The 21,709-nt window shown below is 40.2% G+C and overlaps 1 protein-coding gene across 2 annotated transcripts in view; it reads left to right on the forward strand.

Annotated features, from left to right (window-relative positions):
- Positions 1-21,709, forward strand: part of ANAPC10 (anaphase promoting complex subunit 10) — a 312,895-nt gene that overhangs the window by 263,284 nt on the left and 27,902 nt on the right. The window lies entirely within an intron of this gene.

The following is a 21,709-nucleotide window of genomic DNA, read 5'->3' on the forward strand; positions in this document are numbered from 1 at the left end:
TATGATATTTAAGATGTGGAAAATACTACAAATGTATAAGAGAAAGTCAGTTGCTTCTGTGAATTAGTATTTTGTGGATTATTGGGATCAAATTATGTTTTGCTTAAATTTCATTACCGAATAATGGCTCCTTTGGCCCATAATTTAAGGTGAGTGGCATTTGGGGTGATCCTGGCTAATTGAGAAATTAGTCAAGATACTCTAGAAATCGTGTCATCAAATACAAGGGAAAAATATTTTCCCAGCTTTCTGAAAATAAACTGGTGAAAAATGAAAAGGTCAAATTGCCATAAGCCCTTTGGCTTTTGTTATGGGCAGTTGTGAATAGCATCACTCACTCTCAGATAACTGGAGCTTGAGTTACATGAAATAAGCCTTTGGAATTAAGTTGATGGGTGGTCTTCACTTTAGTTTGTTACTCTGGCACTTGGGTACCAATACTTAATATTCATGATTAAGTCCAAGGAGGAAAATGCTTGAAATTACAACCTTCTTTTGTGTTTGGAGAAGAATCTAGTTTCAGCCCAACTTTTCATTTAACCAACATGTTTTAACCTTCCCTAACAGAGAAGGGGTAGAGTTCCAAGTACTATTAAATGTTTACCTTTGGTTCACTTGCTGTAGAATGTGACAGGTTTACAGATGTGTTTCCTGTATGAAGACAAGGAACCTGTTTCTTTCTCTCTCCTGCAATGCAAAACCTCACAAAAGCCTATATAATGCGGATACAGCTGTTGGGAAAGTTCAGGCATAGAAACTCCCCAAATGTGTAATCTATTGTCTCCTTGGCTGCTCCTGTGAATATCTGGCTTTCATAGACAGGTGCCCTTATTTATAAACACCTCCCATGAAGACAACCAAAGGCATAAGCGGTGCCTGTCAGGGTGAGTGATGGGTGTAGTAGGAACGAATAAATGGGTGGGATGGTGGTGAGTTGAAACCTGAGCTCTTCTAATCCCTTGGAGCAGGACACCTGGAAGCTCCTCGTGCTACTCCCCCCTCACGGCCCCTGTTTTTTTCAGATATGGGAGGAGGGAGAGAAGTAAATAAACAGTGTGTGTATGTGGGGGAGTGGGATGGGGTGAAGAGGTGTTTGGTGTGTTTTCATCCCAGAGAGTGAACTTCAAAAAGCCTCTCATGACTGAAAACAAAGCTATGAGGGGTGGTGCTTTGCTTTTCACTTTGGTGGCCCTTATACTTTACAGGGCATGCCTTTGACCCACTGCCTGCCAGCCAGGCTTCTCTTTCCTGCTTCTTTTGCCTCTTGAAATTCTCGGAGTTGAGGCCAAATCTTCTTAGTCTGCTGTGTAATCCAGTCCCTTTGGTGACTTTGGAAACATCGGTTGGGTCTTCCACAAGGCTGATACATCATGCATGGGTTTTCAGACTTGTAAAATGAGAATATTCTTTTCTCCTTTATTTTGAATTTATGGCAATGCCCATCAAAGCCAATAGTTTGTGCTTGATAGTTTAAATAAACTGTTATAGTAGCATGACTCTGTATGCGGTTAGTCCTGAGAAATGAAGCTTAATTTAAATACCATTAATAAGCTAATTTTTTTCTAAGAGGCAAAGCACTGTATAGACAGTTCCTATGTTGAAGAGGAAAGGCTTTGGAATTAGGCACATTGGGTATAAATTTCTTTTTCAGCATTTATTACTTGTAAATGACCTCGGACGAGTTATTATACTTCCTTGTGCCTTAGTTTTCTTCCTCTGTAAGGTAGAGGTATAATATCTCTCTTTAAATGCTGTGATTGGGTGAGTGAATAATAAACAAGCAGCACTCATTCTGATGTGGAGCGCTGGTTCAGTGCATGCTAACTCCTTCCTTCAAAGATTCTTGGCAGAACCTGTTTTAAAACAAAGATTAATGATGAAGCAGTGCCTCTAAGACGTTACCTTCTGGGTTGTTTTGAGTTTTCTGCTGGTTTCACATTCTCCTGGAAGAAACCCTAGGTATAAGAAGCTCAGTTAAAGACAATGTATGATGAATGGAAAGGAAGAGAACATAAATGGTGTCCTAATCAGGAAGATTTTTTTTTTCTGGTCATAGAACTTTTGCTTGCCCCTATTAATACCCATCTCAAGAGATAAAAGCAGGTGTGTCCCTTTCTCTACCCATGTGACACCACTTTTGAAGAGATTGATGTACTCTTTCTTGCCTGTTTGATAGAAATCTAACTCCAGGAGCAATAAGATAAGAATATTAGGACTGGAAGAAACTACCCTTATTATTGAAACAGAATGTCAGAGGACCCAGGACGAGTTTGAGAACCAGAGATGCAACATAGTAAGTTCACAGTGGAGCAAGGATTAAGGTCCAGATTATTTGATTTTGAATCCAATATCCTATATTTCAGAAAGGGTGTTTCATCGTAAGTGGTTTTTTCTTCTCATCAGCTGCTACTCTTGGTTGACTGGAAAGATGAAAGCCAACATTAAAAAGGTGGACTTTTTTTTGCTTGTCTTCAAACAAACCTTTATTGACTTGAAAGAGAGGAGGCAGATGGGTTCAAAGTGGAAAACAAGAAATGATCCAGAATGGTTTTTCCAGGCTGCAATTGCCACAGCATTTTCTGTTCGGGGCAAATATTGTAATATTGAATCATGAGTTTGTCATTGATCCTTAATAAATGATAAGCACAGACTCACTGATTTGAGGAGCATTTAATTAATGTAACTTGTAGGAAATCAGAGGGAATATTTATTAAAGACGTATAAGGAGCTATCTCACATGGGTTTGTTTTGACTGTTGAACGTAAGTAAATAAATCATAGCGAGATTTCTCAGGCTTTACAACTATGCATTCAAAATTAACAACCAGTTTCTGGCCAAAATCTTCTCTCTAACCTGGGTTCCGTATCTTGTTCCAAGAGCAGTGTACTCGGCCAAGCATACCGGATGGGGCATCTGCAACAAGGATTGGAAAGGAGAATTTTGCCCTGAGTTTGAAGGTGTTATTTTTCCCATGGTTTGATTTGCCTGGCATTCTTTGCCTGGCATTTTTTCCTTTTCCTTTGCAAGGAAAGGGAGAAATGAGGAGTGTTAGTTGCTGACGAAGTCAAGAGGGCGCTGAGGCTGGCTGGGTTTATTACTTTTGGCCGATACACAGTGTGATGTGGTTCTACTTCCTATTTGCAGAGCCTTTCTAGAAACCTGGGCTCTGTTCTTCAGTGAGTCCTCCTTGTCGGCTTACATATATTTAAAAAGGGAGAATGAAGGTCCAAAAGAAGGAAAGGAATTTTAAAAAGCAGTTTCTTAAAGAGAACAGGGAACCCCACGGGAAAGCAGTGGATCAGAAGGGATAGTGCAGAAGATGATTCTCAGCGTGTGAAACGTGCCCATCGTTCCCAGTATAGAATTTGTGGAACGTGTACATGTAATGTCTCTCTCATAGCCCACTGGAGGTAATAATCATGGTGACAACAGCATCAGACATGACATGTGTGTGGCACATCCCAGTTTATAGATGACTCGCTTGCACATATTATTTCATTTAAAGGATGAAGGGATGGGACACACAGCAGACTTCTTGAGTAGTCATGTGAAAACCCCCCAGGGCTCGGGCCCCAGGACGTCACACCGGTGCAGGATAGAGGAGGAGGCACTGGGCCTGGCATGTAGGTATCTGGTTTTGGCTCTGCTCAGCCATCAAAGCTTTGAATACAGGATTAGCCCCTCAGCCTGTTTTCTCATCTTTAATGCCATACAATTATATGAGATGATCTCTAAGAATGCTCCTGGCACTGACACTCGAATTCTGTGATCCAGTTCCCTCGATGGGGAGAAACTTTCATCTTAAAGAAGGCATCTTTTGAATGTAGAAAGGCTGTCTCTGTTCTTGGAGGAAGCTCCATATTGCAGCCAGCAGTTTGTTCCGAGGTTTACACTTGGTTTACGAAACCATTATCTTTTCAGGCATGCAGCAAGCTAAAAAAAAATATTGCTTTCATCACCACCATTTCTATTTTGAAACAGAAAATTCTCTTTGAAAAGATTTAAATGGGAGTGTGTATTTCACATATTGTGTAACTACCCCCCGGTGTAACAAGTCTAACAAAAACAAGGATCACTTATCGGATGCCATAAGCCAAGGCTTTTTGAATGTAATTCTAAGCCAGGAATATCTTCAATCTGCACACATAAATACTTATGTTACTTAAAAAGAAGTTTCTACATGGCCAGGCAAATATAGGAAAATGAAGAGCATATGTGCGTATAGGAAAGGACAAGCTAGCTGTGATTCGACGATGATCTGGGTGTGTGTGTGTGTGTGTGTGTGTGTGTGCATTCATGCACGCGTGCACATGTATGTGTACATGTGCGAGAGAGGGAGAATTAAGGAAGGTGGCAATGATTGAAAGAACAAGTGTTGTAAATTCAGAGTTAGAAAATAAAATCATAGAAATCTTGCTTCTTTAACTTGGGACTTATGATTCCACTGCATACTTGTTTTTATACACACCTTAAAAGGCGATCTTAAAACCAATGGGAGTGAATTTAAAGTAGCATGGGAGAGAGAGGGAAAAAAGCCAGTGAGATTATTGCCTTTAGTAGAATATCAGTTTCTGGGTTTGGGGTTTTTAATTATATTTCTCCTTAGTTTCGAGAAAACTTCGCTGTTTGTCGTTAGGAGCTATATTCTTTCCCAATGCCAACTATATGCTTCTCTTGTTAGTACCTTTTTATTATTCATTTTAAGTAGTCTGTGTCACAATCATTTAAAAAATAAACTCATTATTTTGGAGTAGTTTTAGAATTGTGGAAAAGCTGCCAAGACAGTATGAAGAGTTTCTAAGTATCTGTCACCCCGTTTCCCCAGTGTTAATATCTACATTGCAATGGCACGTTAGACAAAACTAAGAAATTGATATTGGTATGATGCTACCAATGAAACACCAGACTTTATACAGATTTTACCCGTTTTTTCCACTCATGTCTTTTTTCTGTTTCAGAATCCAATCCAGAATACCACGTTGCTTTTAGCCTGCTATGTTTTATTTGGGCAAGAAGAAGGGTCTGGGGAGAGACCCACAACTGCCTTTAAGAGGTGTTGCCTTTTTCCTAGGTTTTCCTTCCATGTTGCTCTAGAGGTAGTGTTGCACAATGCTTAGCTAGCCTCTGCTTTTCTGGCCAGGCACTGATTGCCCCCAAGATGGCTGTGGGTGGTCCTCCTTGACAGTGTCATTTGCAAATCTCTATCAGGGCACTCTTCAAGCTGGGCTGCAGTCTCACTCACAGGTATCAGGAGTCATTTAGCCTCAAAGGCGCATCTCAGCAGAGAAGAACTGCTGCTCAGTCAGACGGTGTAGGTCGTTCCATGTGGGTTCTGTGGGGCAGTAAAGGAGTCTTGAGTCCTTTGTTTATAGATGGTAGCTAGACCCTAAAAATGTAAGCCCCATGAGGCAAGGGATTGTTTCCATTTCGGTCACTGCTGTCTTTCCAGGTCTACCTGGTGCCTGACCCAAAGTCAGCTCTTAATAAATATTTGTTGAATGAATGAGTGAATGCGTAAAAAGGTGAGAAACTGCGGGGCTACAGGAACACCAGCAGAGACAGGGAACACCATGGTTGGCAAAGTAAGGGCATTTGGCTCTTTCCCTCCCCACCCAGGCGGCCTTGGCAGTGAGGAGGAAGGAATCCTCCCCAGTGGGGGGCAGTTTGGGTTCTTCAGCCCGCTCTTCGTTGGAAGGCTCACTTCCCTGCATCACACCTGGCTATATTTCAAAGATTAATGAACAGCATCTTGTCAGATTTAATATATTGCACTTGGGGAGTTTACTTTGACGATGTAATCATAAATTCCCTGAGCTGCGAATTATACCGTAAGGACTTAAATGAAGTTCTAGTGAGAACCAAAGAAACAGGAATCACCATAAAATGTAAAAAGTGCCAGTTTTGAGAGAAAACTGTAAATTTTCTAGGACATTAGGTTTCAAAAGAAGGATTACACACAGACTAAACAAAGTAGAAGTCATAAAAATTTAAAGACACCACAAAACATAACAAAAATAAGATCCTTTTTAGTTATGACAGAATTCTAAAAGGAAACTTACACCAAATTATGCCACCCAAGCAGAGCCATTAATTAACCTAATGAGAAAATATGTTCCATTTCCATGGCCAAAGCATGTCAGGAAGTCTTTGACATTTTAAAATAGGAAAGAGAGAGAGAGAGAGAGAGAGAGAGACAGAGAGAGAGAAAGAGAGAGAAAGAAAAAAGAAAGAAAGAAAGAAAGAAAGAAAGAAAGAAAGAAAGAAAGAAAGAAGAAAGGAACAATTGCACCAATTCTAAAAAGTTTCAAAAATTAACTTATCAGTTCAGGAAATCTGAGGTACTTTTGATAATATCCTCAATGACCCCTTGGGGAAATTTTTGCAATTGTTGCATAAATGAAATGTGGATTACAAAAGCGGTATTGGGAAAAAGAAGTTAGAGTCAAGGGAACAATCAGGAAACTAAGGATCAGAATCTTAAGTGTAAGCTTAGCCACTGACCTTTGGGCAGCACTTCACAAGATGAATTTGAGCCATGTGGAGAGATAATGCAATAACCTCCCGTCAACCCTTTTCCCCCAAAACCTACAATGACCCGTGTAAAGACTAAAGCAAAGCGTGAAGATATAAAAATATGTATTGTGAAATAACAACAAAAATTCCCAAAGCCAACCCTCTTTCTGTTTCTTAGTAATTCTGTTGGTTTCATGATTAATGTTGCTTACATTACAACTACAGTTGTTTCCTCTCTGGATTACCTTTTTTTTTTTTAATCCCCCTTCTTCCTGAGCCCCTTCAATGACCCAAATCTCTCTACCTGCTCTTAGCCTTGAGCCTAGTTATGAGCTCAGAATGAGACCTGGGCAATTCACAGATGCTCTTTTCTTTTTCATCTGAGAAATGGAGATAATGATATTTCCCATATATTTCACAGAAGTTGTTTCAAGGATTAGTGAGGTCATTTGGGCAGGGTGCTTTGAGGTCTTCAAATGAAAAGGCTATAAGAGCCTAACATGTTATTAGTCAGCGTTATTCAATTGCTGCACAGTCTTGGACTACCACAGTTATAGTCAAGAAGGCATTAGTCAGGGGTTTATGCGTTTCTCCCCAAGATTACTCTTAAAACTGAAATTGCAAAGTGGTCCCAGTTGTGAAAGTTGAAACCAGAGTAGGTATGAAGGCTCGAGGCCTGATTCACAGGCATCCCGGGTGGTGCTATGTGGCCTGGACAGGCTCCAGGTTTCACCTTCTCTGGTGACCTGAGAGGTAACCTGCCCTTTCACACTTTCAGAGGTGATAGACAGTTAACAGGGTCTTGGCAGCCCAGGAAATTTTGCCTCAAGGTCTGAGGTCAGAGATGTTTTTCCAGCCTATACAAGGAGGGCAGTCTAATTCTTGCTAGCCTACTGATCCTGCCAATCATTTTAAGCGGCCCTCCATTTGGCTTACTCCATTTGAGTAGAAGAAATGACTCACGTCCACCATTTTTCAGTCTGAGACATCACTGAGCTGTCTACTCACCTCCCTTCAGGAATAGCCACAAGGCCCCTGGAAATGTTCAAAGATGTACCTAGACTTCACAGGCTCCAGTGCCCCTTAGCTTGGTGTCCGTACCTGGGCATCAAGAGCCTGGCTTTCAGGATTTTGGACTTGTCCCAAGATCATATTATTGAACCCAAAGATCTTTAAATGATTAATTTTTTTTTGTAAGTTTGTTTATTTATTTTGAGAGAGACAGAGACAGCATGAGTGGGAAAGGGGCAGAGAGGAGAGAGAGAGAGAGAGAGAGAGAGAGAGAGAGAGAGAGAGAGAGAGAAAGAGAATCCCAAGCAGGCTCCACACTGCCAGTGCAGAGCCTGACACAAGGCTTGGACCCACAAAGCCATGAGATCACTACCTGAACCTGAACCAAGAGTCGGACGCTTAACTGACTGGACCACCCAGGCGCCCTTGAATGATTAATCTTTTTAAATACGAAAAATGCTGAGGATTTTTATATGGAACCTGCATCCTGATGAAGATAAAACATTTTGAAAATAATTTAAACTCTAAACTCTAGATTTGTGTTAGATACATCAAATTTGTTGATTTTAGAGTTGTTGATTATTAGATCAGAGTTTGGAGTCGAGGCTAAAATTCTTAGGTGCATCTGAGTGGGGGAATCCTGACAGTCCCTCGTTTCTCACACTTCACGGTACGTCAGAATCCCTGAAGTGCCCGTTAAAACACTGAGTGCTGAGCCTCGCTACTGAAATTTCTGATCCAGTAGGTCTGAGGTGAGGCTTGAGAATTTCCATTTTTAACAAGTTCCTGGGTGATGCTGACGCTGCAGTCTGGGGACCATGCTCTGAGAACCACTATCCTAGGGGCATGGGCTGTAGAATCTGGAGTCTAGACTCTTCCTACCCCAAGCATGGTCCTGGACAAGAGCATTGGTATCACACAGAAACACAAAGCTTCGGGTCCCACTCTAGACCTATTGTATCTAAATCTGCATTTTATAAGGTGCCCGGGTAATTAGTACAGACATGAAGGTGTGAGAAGCACCACTCCCAAGGCCCCTATACATTTGTTATCACCCAGTACATTGTCAGTTGTTCTGGATCCTCACAACAGAAAGCTCTCTGAGCCACGTAGCTTTCAATTTGAATATGGCTCTGACTGAATATGACCGAGGACCCCCTGAGAGTCAGCTTGTGCAATATAGTCTAGGTCTTTTTCACCTCTCACTCACATCTCATCAGAGAGTGAATTGAGACCTATAAAAATGGCCAATGAACAAAATCCAATAGCTTAAGTGCCCTGATAAGCTTGCTTTTACTGCAGCCACTAAAAACACAAGCAGAGACTCTAGTCCTTCTATAATCACGAATGAGGTGATTCCTTTGGAGCCAGAATCCCATGAAGCAGACGGGAGCTCCTGGGTGTCCACCTTCTCGCCCCATTGTACAATTCTGTAGAGCAGAAATGTCCGTGCTGCTCTTGGCAGGGCTAGCTGCAAGTCTCCCTGTGTGAAGGCAGGTGTTCAGCATCAAATAACACTGCCCTGGACCTGAGCAACCCAGAGAAAAAATGTAAGTGAAACTAAACAGTTATGATAAGAACCAGTCGACCACCTGGTCCACCCTGCCCAGCTCATCCCACTCCCCTCCACCTCCCTTCTTTGCTCACAGAACTCAAATGTCTGGGAATGTCTATAGATTCCAAATGCTGTTTAAAAAACAGACTCCACAAACCTCAGCTTTATTGAAGGCACTTAGCACAAAAGACTTCATCCAGAAGAACCCATGGAGATAAGCTAAGGACAGGGTTTGCGGGGTTAAGAACAGGGTTTGCAGACTGCGGCGTATTAAATGTGCAGGTTAGGCTACGAAATCAAACATTTGGCGTGTCTTTTGTGGTTTTGCATTGTTCTAGAAAGTCATCCATTCAACAAGTCTATACCCAGTAGTAGGGTCTGTGGGGAAATACCAAAATGAAGCTTCTTGTGGGGGAAATAAGTACGAAGATGAAAAACTAGAGTGCAAGGTTGAGAGAGTTTGAGACCAGACATCTTGGTCACCAGGAAACTCTATAGAGGATAGAGTGCCAGTCTCTGAGATAAAAGAGACACGTGCCACAGCAATATGAGCAGACACTGGTGGTTGAGATTGTGGATGTGCTGTCTCTTGATGTCACTTAACTTCAGTTTCCAAAGGATACTGAGGCCCATTCTTTGACTTAATGATCATATAGCAAGAGAGTTGTGGCTTGGAGGGATGGGCCTTGGACCTAAGGCATCTGGAGTAATGGTTTGGACTGGTGTTAGTTAGTGGATTTAAATCACCCAAAGGCTTTGCAATGCACTTAAAACCCCAGCTCCTTTGCAGGACCTACAAGACCTTGCATAACTGTCTCCTACCCACATCCAGCCTCATTCTTCCCTCTGCTTCCAATGCTTCAGCCAGGCTGGCCTCCATGACCATGACTAGTCCTTTCCTCCCTCCAGGTCTTGGGTTTTGCTTCTGTCTGGGATGCCCTTTTCCAGACCTCTTTACATCCTTCTCTTGAGATGGGATTTCTGTAGCCTCCTTATTTGAAGTAGCCCTCACTCCCAGTTACTCTCTGTGCCATCACCCTGTTCATTTCCATTTTAACTGTTCTATTTATCAACTACTATGCAGCAAATCACCCCAAAACTTACTGGCTTAAAGCAAAAGCAATCATTCTGTGATATATCTCTAAATTTCTCTGAGACAGGAATTGAGGAAAGGCTGGGCTGAGTGGCTTCTGCTCAGCAGAAGCAATTGCAGTTAGGAAGTGACCGGAGCTGGAACAGCACGTGGCTGGAGCAGGGGGGTCTGGATGGATTTCACTCTCCTTCGTGTAGTCTCTTAGTCTCTCTAGGCAGGCTAGTTTTAGCTTCTTCACAGCATAGTGGCCTCAGGGTAATCCAACTGCTTACATGGTGGCTGAGACTTCAAAAGGCCAAGTGTTCCTGTGAGCAAAGTGGAAGTTGCATAACCTTTTATGACATAGTGACATTGAAAGTCTTACAGCTTCATTTCTACGTTTTATTGGCCCAGATTCAATGATGGAGGAATAAACCTCCACGTCTTAATGGGGAGTGGCTCTAGGAAAGCATGTGGGATGGGAGATCTTGTTACATGCAACCTTGGAAAGAAAGTACAGTCTGCCACAAATCCATTTGTTACAATATGTAATTATACTGTTTATTGTTAATTTCTCTATTATGTCTCCCTCCTTAGAATGTATGTTCTCTGAGGCCTGGAGCCTAATCTGTCTCGGTTATTCCTGTACCTAGCCCAAAGTGGGTGTGCAATTGTTATTTAGCTGAATGTTCAACGAATGCCTAAATGCCAGGATAAATTGATGCTTTAACTCAATTTTTTCAAGAAACCAAAACACATCATTTGTAAAATACCTTTCCCTTTGACCCACCCAGTTTCTAACGGATGCAGCAATCACTACACAGCAGTGGTAAGAAGCCTCCCCTACCCCTTCTTCCTCTTAAGCTGGCATTTCTCCAGTGGGGTTTATTTCTCATTCAGAAGACACGGACGTTCTGAGACTCCTCCTGTGTTCCTTGGCCTTTTTGTCCCCGAAGCCCACGACCCAGACCCACTTCCTAGAGGTGCAGCCTCTGCTATCAAGTACCTGCCTTCCCTCTAGTCTTCTGCCCTATCTAGTTTTTCTAGAAGGGCCGTGGTTATGTCAAGGGAATTCTCTGCTACAGATACCTCACTGTATGATCTTTTGATCACATTTTACCTAGCCAGATAGTGAGACATTTGGCTACTGATTGGCTTTCCATATGATTGTTTACATCTGGGTAGGAACTACTTGCTGAACATTTTTGGGCTCCCTTTAAGTTTTTGCCCTTAATTAGCTCAACTTTCACTACATATGCCTCCAGTGTTTTGTTAAATCCCTTGGAAAGAGATTGGGGGACAAGTGGAATTGAGATTGAATAGGTCCAGTCAAAGTTTTCTAAGTATAGTTTTTGGGGGCAATCTCAAAACTGCTTTTTTTCATACACAAAATGCACTTTGTCTCCTAAAGGAAGAGTAATGGTGGTTTTCAGATGAAAATTCCTTACAAATATCAGCATTGCTGTTTTTCTTTTATAATGAGGAGAGAAGCAAACTGGATAATGAAGTAAGACCGGCAGTACCAAGTTCTAATCTCTAGAAGCTCCATAATCTGGCTTTGCTTCTATGGCACTATGATATATCCAGGTTGTATCTTTTTGTTAGGAAATTTAACTTCATAGAACATGAACTAAATATATTATGTTTGGACTGGTATGATAATGCCATACTGTTATTGGCCCAGGCTACCTGCCTGCAAATAAACTTTTCTGAATCTGGGTATGTATTTTGTTGTGGCTATCTCTGCTTCTGGTGAGGTAGATCATGAACACAATAATGAAAAGAAGACGATCCTTCCTGAACTGGAGTTGAATAGACAGGCTGATCAAAGAGCCTGGAAGCCAGAGCTTATGAAACAGTGATGGTGGCAAGTTGTATGGCTGACGCAGGGGTCCAGTCAGCCTGCATATGGGAAGCGGGAGATGGGAAATTTAACAATGCCCAGAGTGACAAATGATGCTGGGTTCATTTAATGGACTAAGTGGAAATCTCATCTGGAATTTTAATTGTGACACAAGATCTCACCATCCTCTCTTGACCCAGGCTCCAAACACAGGCCTTAGGTAAATAACCAAAGTGGGTTGGATTTAAACCAAAAAATTGGCTTTGCCAGGTAAATACTTTAGACACATATGTTATCTTTTATGTCTAGATCTTGTCTTTCCTCCCACGTTCTCAGCATTTTGAGAAAAAAAACTTGCCCTCTACACCTTTGTCTTCCCAGCAGGGCCTGAACTAGTCTTCAGTAACTATTTGTCACTAGGTGCATTGTTGTAAGCATTCTTAATGCCCTCTGTGATTAGTTCTGTGTTTTCTGGCCCTAAAGTCAGGTTCTATCGTGTAAATGTGAGAGAAAGTGTATAGGAAGGAAACCTCCAAATTTCTTCCTTTCTTCCATTCTACCTTCTTTCTTTGATTTTCTCTCATAATAGAAATGTAGGGCTGGCTTTATTTTGTTTTCATATTTTTTTCTAAAACTTTGGTAACCAAACTTCCCTTTCTCCCTTTACATTGTAGTAAGTATAATACATTGATATGAATGTGGTTTTTTTGATATCTAGTATTGTAGAGGGGCTCAATTACAAGCACATTAATAGGAGATCCTAACTCAAAATGAGTGGAAATGAAATACTTTAAAACAAGCTTCTAAGAAGCCAACAGAAACAAATCAGATAATTTCCTATAATGAAACAAGGAAGTATAGAGGTCAGTCTTCACATGTGTCTGTGTCAGGAGGAGGTTGAAAGTAGGTACAACGTGTGAGTTCATGTCCGGAACAATATCACAATGCTTTGTGAGATAAATGCTATGGACCCCCCCTCCCCGCTGTGTGATTGCTGTATTTGATATTCAGCATGCCTTTGAAAAATCCTGTGGGCTGTGTTTTTACCAAAGTTGGTAACATAGTGAGTCCAGCTAGATAACAAGCAAACTTACCAACAAAGTATGACTACATTGTAGTGTATGAAACTCATCATCGGAAATAAATGTTTGAAAACAAAATGAGAATAAATATTATCATTAATTTGGCAGTCACATTGTGGGAGGCAATGCAAATACCTAGAAATTTGGAGTAATGAAGTCATTGTAATCTCAGTAAGTTTTTAGAAAAATGGATAGACAGATTTAAATAAATTCCAAACCCCCTCCCCCTTTTCTCCTTACCAGAAAAAAAAAGACAAAAAACAGTATTGTTTATTATACTAAAGAGATGCTGGGCCAGTTTTGTCGGTCAGACTTCAAATGAATTGCAATTATATCCATGGAACACTATTTTCAAAGGACTTTCACTATGTTATCTTGTTTAATGTTTGCAGAAATGTGGCAATTATCTTTATATCCATTTTTATCAGATATGAAATAGGTATAGATCGGGGTGACTGGGTGGCCCAGTCGGTTGGGTGTCTGACTTCAGCTCAGGTCATGATCTCACAGTTCGTGGTTTGAGCCCCATGTCCGGATCTGTGCTGACAGCTCAGAGCCTGGAGCCTGCTTCGGATTCTGTGTCTCCCTCTCTCTCTCTCTCTGCCCCTCCCCCACTCATGCTGTGTGTCTCTGTCTCTCAAGAATGAATAAACGTTAAAAAAAAATTGAAATAAGTATAGATCATGATGTCTTCCAAATGTTAATCATTCAATGTCTCTTGAATATGACATTGGAAAGACCACAGTGATCAGTGGCTTCTGACTTAATTTCCGGTGCTCATCCAGCGAGTCCACCATCATGCCATTATCTAGTTCAAATTACCTTGGGCTTCTAACTAGAAACACAGATTAATTAATTAATTAATTGTATATTTATTTTTAAATTTTATTTATTTATTTTGAGTGAGAGAGAGAGAGAGAGAGAGGGAGGGGCAGAGAGAGAGAGAGAGGAAGATAGAGAATCCCAAGCAGGCTCCGCGTTGTCAGCTCTATAGAGCCTGATGCGGGGTTCGAATGCACAAACCATAAGATCATGACCTGAGCTGAATCCAAGAGTTGCAGGCTTCACTGACTGAAGTGAAGTACCCAGGCACCCCGAACACAGATTAATTTATATAGTCATCATTAATTCATAGATTTCCAATTAGAATAGTGCACGATCTTGAATTACATTCTGAAGTCAAAGGAGTATAACAAGAATTGCCATAGTAGCCCGTCCACCCCCATGTGCTGAGGCACTCCCCCTGGAAGAGCACTGTTGCTCTCTTGGAAGTCATCCAATACATCCAAAATTCAGGTGTATTTCAGCTTCAGTATTCAGTTAAGGCTTTCCCTTTCGTGCATGTTTACAGGAGAAAGAAGACAACATTTAGTTTAATCCTGAGTCTTTTTCTTCTAACAATTTGGAGGCTACTTTCAAAAGAGCTGAAATGATAAATAGGATTTCCTGAAATGTTGCTGCTCAAAGAGGAGTCTATGGGGCAGCAACACTGGAGTCAGAATCTGCTTAGAAATGTAGACTCTCAGGTTCCACTTCATACTTAGTGGATAAACTGCCTTTCACAAGATCCCCCAGGTAACTGGTAAGAAAGTACATTAAAGTTTGAGAAACACTGGCCCAAAAGACAGAATACTAATTAACAGGACTGGGGATTGGGACTGGGGGATCGAGGTCAGATACAGCATCTGAAGTTGAAGAACGAACACATTCTTTCAGAGCTTGGTGTTCTGCAAGTTTGGTATGTGATGCCTGCTGTTCAAGGTTTTTGGCACTAGAGGGTGACATTGGGCTGCACAGCTGAGGGAGAAAGGCCTCCCTCCAGGAAGCAAATGGGCATCTTAAAATGAGGTACTATTAAACACTTTTGGTCTCGTGTTAAATTTTCTCTAGTTACCAAATAATGACTGACATTTATTAACATGAACCATGTGCCAAGCACTGGGCCAGGCCTTTCATGTGAATGGCTTCGTTTAGTCCTCAGAGGGGCTATTATTGCCCTACTTTAAAGATAAATTGGAGCTTCAGGAGGTCAGGGAATATATTTATGGTCACACAGCTAGGAAGGGCTGAGAAGCGATGGATTGGACTGAGTCTGTCTGTCTGTGAGCCTGAGCTCTGATCCTCCACACTGCACTGTCCCCTCTCTTGGCTCCTCTCACAACCTGCAGGGCATGCATAATTAAATAAACAACTGTGACTTTGTTAAACAACTAAAATAGAAAAACAAAGAATTAAGTTACAATTCTGTGCATTTTTAATGCACTTTCTTTGGGAGGCAGGAGAGCACAGAGGTTATGTCTACAGGCTCTAAAGTTATTCTGTTCAATACAGGAGCCACTAGCCTGGCATGGCTATTGAGCACTTGAAATGTGGCTACTGTGGCTGAAGAAGTGAATGTTTAATTTGCTTAATCCTGACTGGTTTACCTTTAAAAACTTGGTCCAGGTATTAGAAGCATTTAAGTAGGCTTGGAACAACTAGGGTATGTGAATCTACTTTTTCAACTGTCAAGTAGTTTTGATAAAAATTTCATGCCTGAATTAAAATGCACTGTAAGTGTGGAATACACACTGGTTTTCAAAGACTTAGTATAAAAAAGGATAGAAAATATTTCGTTAATAATTTATGCATTGATTACATGTTGAAATAATATTCTGGGTACATGGATTTATATAAAATATGTTATTAAAAATAGTTTCGCCTATTTCTTATTTTACTTCTTTAATGTGGCTACTAGAAAATTTTAAATGATACACAGGGCTTATGTAATAATCTTGTTGGACAATGCCATTCCCAGAGACAGATTGTTGGGTTCAAATTCTCATAGCTTAATATGAGATATTAATATTCTTAATAGCTATGAGAATGCTGTATCCCTCCATTTCCTCATGTATGAAATGGTGAAAGAATACCTACCTCACATGGTTGTTGAGGAGGTTAAGTGAGTTCATATTTGTAAAATGCTCATCGAATGGCAATTCTTCATGGGTCTTTTGTGTTTCTGTATATCTTATAAAGCAGAAGCACTGAATGCCTTTGTTCTGAACTATCTTTTCAAGGATGCTTACATAGCAAACAGCCTTGGAAAACAGAGGTAGCTTCTCCCTCTAATACAAAGATCAGGTAGTTTTGCCTACTGTTCATCATAAAAGGGTTGGTATTCCTAAGCTCGAAGTTCCTTTTCTGCAACTGAACCCACTGTGTGTGCAAGTAGCACCTGGCCCCTTCTGTGTTACTTTATGAAATTTGGGGCTCAGAAAACTGGATGTTGGTTATGGTTATTGTTTTGAGTAATAAACTGTCCTTTGTCTCTGAACCAGGAGTTTCATGTCTTCTGCCAGCATTCATGAAATTGTGACAGCCTAATTTGTTAGCTTCTAAGTAGAGTGAAATCTCAGACCCTTCATAGTTCTTTATGGTACTTAGAATAGGTGCCTGGCACATAGCACTACGTAAGTATTAGATGTTATTACTTTTACCCCCCACTTACTTGCACATGGTTGAGCTGAACTGCTACTGTCTTATGCCTTTTGTGTCTACTTCCATTTAGGAAAAGATCTTTTTTTTTCATTTTTTGGGGGGCCCCTGACATTATGCTTAACTGTACCTTATTGTTCATGCTTCACAGTTGACTTCAGGTTGCATGTGGTAAAATTGTTAGAACTGAATCATAGAGACAGCCTAATGGATTTGATTTGCGCTCTCTCTGAATGTTGTTGGTTATGGCTCCAAAATTCTTCTCTTCCAGGAGAATTTTATAGAACTAAAATTAAAGGCACATAGAAGCACTCCCATGCCCCTGGTTCCTCTGTCTCTACTTTGGGAAGTTTGGCATATGATAAGAGTCAGCCACTATCACTTGTGTCCACCAACATTCTATGTATATGGTGCTACTCTTCATCTGTGTACTCAGAGATATGCGTACACATTATTACAGTGCATAGTTTCCACACATGCATAATGGTTTTAACTGTACTATAAAACTATACCTAGAGTTAAAAAATTTTATTGGTTTTGGTCAAAAGCCAATGTAAAAAATTTCAGAGCAAAGGCTATACAGTACTCTTTAGTACTGTAAGAGTACAGTATACTATTTGGAATAAGCTATGGGATCAAAACATAACAAAGTCAGAGGGAATGTGAAATATTTTAGTGTGGATTATATATAAGGGATTATCAAACAAACACATCACCAACACATATAAACTGAACTCTCTGAATTGCCTTTAGGTCTGGTTTTTGAAGGAGACACTCTATTTTCATACTGGTAACTTAAATTTAAATTTAATTAAAATTAAATAAAATTAAACATTCAGTTCCTCAGTCACACATTTCAAGTGTTCCATAGCTACATGTGGCTGGCTAGTGGCTACTGTATTGGACGCTGCAGACAGAATACATTTCTATCATCACAGAAAGCTCTACTGGGCAGCCCCTGCTCTAAAAAGTGCATAAATAGGGGCACCTGGCTGACTCTTTCGGGTAAGCATCCGACTTCAGCTCAGGTCATAATCTCACAGTTCGTGGGTTCCAGCCCCGTGCTCCACATCAGGCTCTGTGCTAACAGCTGGGGGCCTGGAACCTGCTTTGGATTCTGTGTCTCCCTCTCTTGCTGCCCCTCCTCTTCTTGTGCTCTGTCTCTGTCTCTCAAAAATAAATAAATGTTAAAATTTTTTTTAAGTGCATAAATATTTGAATCAGATGGTATGTCTTGTTCTGTAGTGAGCAGCATTAAAAGTTGCTTCCAAAAGCTCTCTACCTAGAATTGACATAATTCTAGATAAAGTGATTTTCTACTTTTTCAAGTCTGTATCTTCATTTAAATATATCTATTCACAGTGATATTTTCCTTTAAAAATATTTTTCTCTCGATAGGAGTCTTTCACAGCTTTCTGTTATGACTACCTACTCTCTTGGCACAATTTGCATAGCTTAGAACTAGCATATATTTTGTTTATGGTTACATATTGCCTTAGCAACCCAGTTTAGGTTTATTTTGAACAGGTAGATGAATTCCAGCATACCTGAAAATACCGTAGCTCTTTGTGCAATTATGATGCTATTGCTGAAATGAAAACAGCAGCTGTGGTACCAGCAGCAAGCAGCCCCAGCTTCACATCATGAGGATGACCAACTGCCATGCACAAATATTCGCTCTGTGCTCCTGTGTACATTCTACTCAATGGAGCACAGGCCTGGAGTTAAGATATAGGACACATCCTCGGTTCCCTTTTGGAGGCAGAGCCATGTTTCCATCGAGGACAGTATTACGATTCTGGCCTTGTAGTTAAAACAGCCTATAAACCTATAAAACAGGCTTTAGATCCTTGCCCTTCAAAGTGTGGGATGGGACACGTACCAGCTGTATTAGCATTACCTAGGAATTTATTAGAGATATAGAATCTCAGGCCCCACCCCAGACCTACTGAATCAGAATCTGGATTTTAGCAAAGCCCCCCGGTGACTGGAGGCCCACTGAAGATTGAGAAGCTCTGTCTTAAGATAACGAAAATGAGACCTCAGTAAGTCCGATGACATTTGTGGAGCGCGGGGTTATGAGTTGAACTGTGTCACCCTCACAAAATGTGTATGTGGGAGTCCTAACCTTCAGTACCTCAGAATGTGTCCTTATTTGGGGAAAAGTTCTTTACAGAGGTAATCAAGTTAAAATGAGGTCGTTAAGGTGAGCCTAAATCCAACATACCTGAGGCATGGCCAAAATTTTTTTTATTAAAAAATTTTTTTTTAATGTTTTATTTATTTTTGAGACAGAGAGAGACAGAGCATGAGCAGGGGAGGGGCAGAGAGAGAGGGAGGCACAGAATCCGAAGCAGGCTCCGGGCTCTGAGCTGTCAGCACAGAGCCCGAAGCGGGGCTCGAACTCACAAACCGTGAGATCATGACCTGAGCCGAAGTCAGACGCTCGACCGACTGAGCCACCCAGGCGCCCCCAAAATTTCTTAAACAAAAGCTAGAAGATCTCTGTTTATTTGTATGTTATGTATGTGATAGATATGTGATATTTTTCTATGCCTGGATTATATTGGCAAAATTAATTTGTAAAGAGCTTTATTTAATTGGTTTAAAGAAAAAAGCACTTATGTAAATTAAGTAAACTAATCCAAATATTTTTCGAGTTCACATGATTGGAGATAATCTTTGATAAATAAAATCTCCTTTAAGTTGTTGGTTTAACAAAAATGGCGTGTCTTCAGAGTTATCAGCATATATTTTTTTTAACTTTAGAGAGAGAGAGTACATGTGGAGGAGAGGTGCAGAGGGAGAGAGAGAGAATCTTAAGCAGGCTCCACACCTAGCACAGAGCTTGATGTGGGGCTCAATTCCCACAACCCTGGGATTATAACCTGAGCCAAAATCGAGAGTCCAACAGCCAACAGACTGAGGCACCCAGTTGTCCCCACAGTTATCAGCATTAAATATAATGTCAATAAATAACTGATTCTCCCTGGGTTTATTAGTCAAATAAATTCATGTTATCTCTGTTTCAGAATTTGTTAGCAAGACAATCCACTTGAGATAGTGTCTAACTTTGTCCAATGTCTCAAAGTTTTTGTGAGTAATGTAAACATAGTTGTTGGAAACAAATGATTTAGATCGACAAATATGGGATAAGAGTTTTTAGGCACAATAATTATGTTTTATGGTATGTGTACTTAAAAAAAAAGTAACTTCCACAGATTTTTTTGGTAACTTGACTGTCGGGTTTTGCTAAGTTAAATTAAATGTTGGCATTTCATTAAATATCTGGATCATTTTCCAAGCAAGATAAAACACCAAAACATTGACCACTGAACATAGGTTTGTCTACTTTTGTCTTCCTATTGCTGAGAAACTAAAGATAAACTTAGGACTGTTAATAACCATGTCTTGTGCCACACTGAAAGACTGTACTATTTAAAAGGGTGTATGCTTCTAGGTATTATAAAATGCATTTATAAATTTGTTGGTCCACAATTGCTTACTTATTAGTTTTCACTAAGAATTAAGGGATTCTAATATATAGAATATATATATATAAGAGAACATATATATTAGAATTCTAATAAATATATAGAGATAGATATGAATGATAAGGAGGGAAGAAAATGACCATATATGAGAAGAAGGCAAGGAAGGGTGTGCATTATTGGTAACAGAATAGTAAGTTGTAGAAAGTTTGTGGAAGAGAAATCTTTGAAAAGGAATTTTAATGTGTGGTCCAGCTAGCTAAGATTAAAATGAATTTATTTAAAAATTAGTTAATATAGGGGTGCCTGGGGGGCTCAGTGGGTTAAGCTTCCCACTTTGGCTCAGGTCATGATCTCACCGATTGTGAGTTCGAGCCCTGAGTTGGGCTCTGTGCTGACAGCTCAGAGCCTGGAGGCTGCTTCGGGTTCTGTGTCTCCCTCTCTCTCTGCCCCTCCCCTGCTCGTTCTCTCTCTTTCTCTCTCTCTCTCTCTCTCTCTCTCTCTCTCTCTCTGTCTCTCTCTCTGTCTCTCAAAAATGAATAAAAACATTTAAAAAAAGAGAAAAGAAATGGAGTAGTTAACAGACTCCTAAGATTTCCCAATTTCAAACCTGTCATCCACATGGATTCTCGGATTAGTAATATTAATAGAAATACTTGTTACAGCATTAGCTGTATTAGAGTTATTAGCTGGAAGGAACCTTACATAAGGAAACTGAGTCCTGGTGCAGCGAGAGATTTACGCAATATCACCTGGCTAATTAGGTGTAGATACAAGACCAGGATCCGTATTTCACAGCTCTCGTCCAGGGTTCCTGACAATCTACCTGGAATACATGGCTTTGGTAGCTGTAGATCATAAAACAGAGTGTCTATGATAATATACATTGCTTTACATAAAGCACATGGATTTTGCATCACGTAGTTTTAATTATAAGGCTATAAATATGTCAAAAGGATCTGACAACATCTTCTTAAGTTACAAGAGTGAGCTCAAGTAGTTTCTGATGTGGGCATATTCCCAAGAAGAATGAGTTTTGTAGTCAGGAGGTACCCAGGCTTCTCCCTCCCTCTTCCTGGCCCCCTGTTTCCTCTTTTAAATTCTATTGGTTTTAACATTAGAAAATGTTATAGAGAAATCAAACATAAATCAAATTATGGAAATGCAGAAGAAAGATTTCATCCAAGTTGTTTTTCTTCCTTTTATCTTCTCATCTTTGAATGATGGTAGGTTTTAATCTCCAGAGAGACCTCTTTGGAACTCCAAATAGGAAAAACTGTACCTTTTCTGTGAGATACTAAGCATAGCTGCTATCTTCCTTTGGAAATAGTATATTAGTCTATATATATATATATAGATAGATATAGATATAGATATATCTATCTATCTATATATATATATAGTCTATATCTATATAGATATAGATATAGATATAGATATATATAAAATGAGTATAAAGAATCAAATTCATAAAACTATCTCTTGAATTAGCTATCAGACTCCTGGACAAAACTAGCTGATAGGTTTTGTTTTGGTTTGTTTGTTTTTGGAGCTGATACTTCTAATAGTACATATGTGAGGTGTGAAAATTCTTTTTTATTAAATGTTTATTTATTTTGAGAGAGAGAGACAGAGAGCAAGAGAGCGAGCTATCTGTCAGCGCAG

This window comes from Felis catus, chromosome B1, assembly GCF_018350175.1.
Source record: "Felis catus isolate Fca126 chromosome B1, F.catus_Fca126_mat1.0, whole genome shotgun sequence".
Classification (NCBI taxonomy): domain Eukaryota; kingdom Metazoa; phylum Chordata; class Mammalia; order Carnivora; family Felidae; genus Felis; species Felis catus.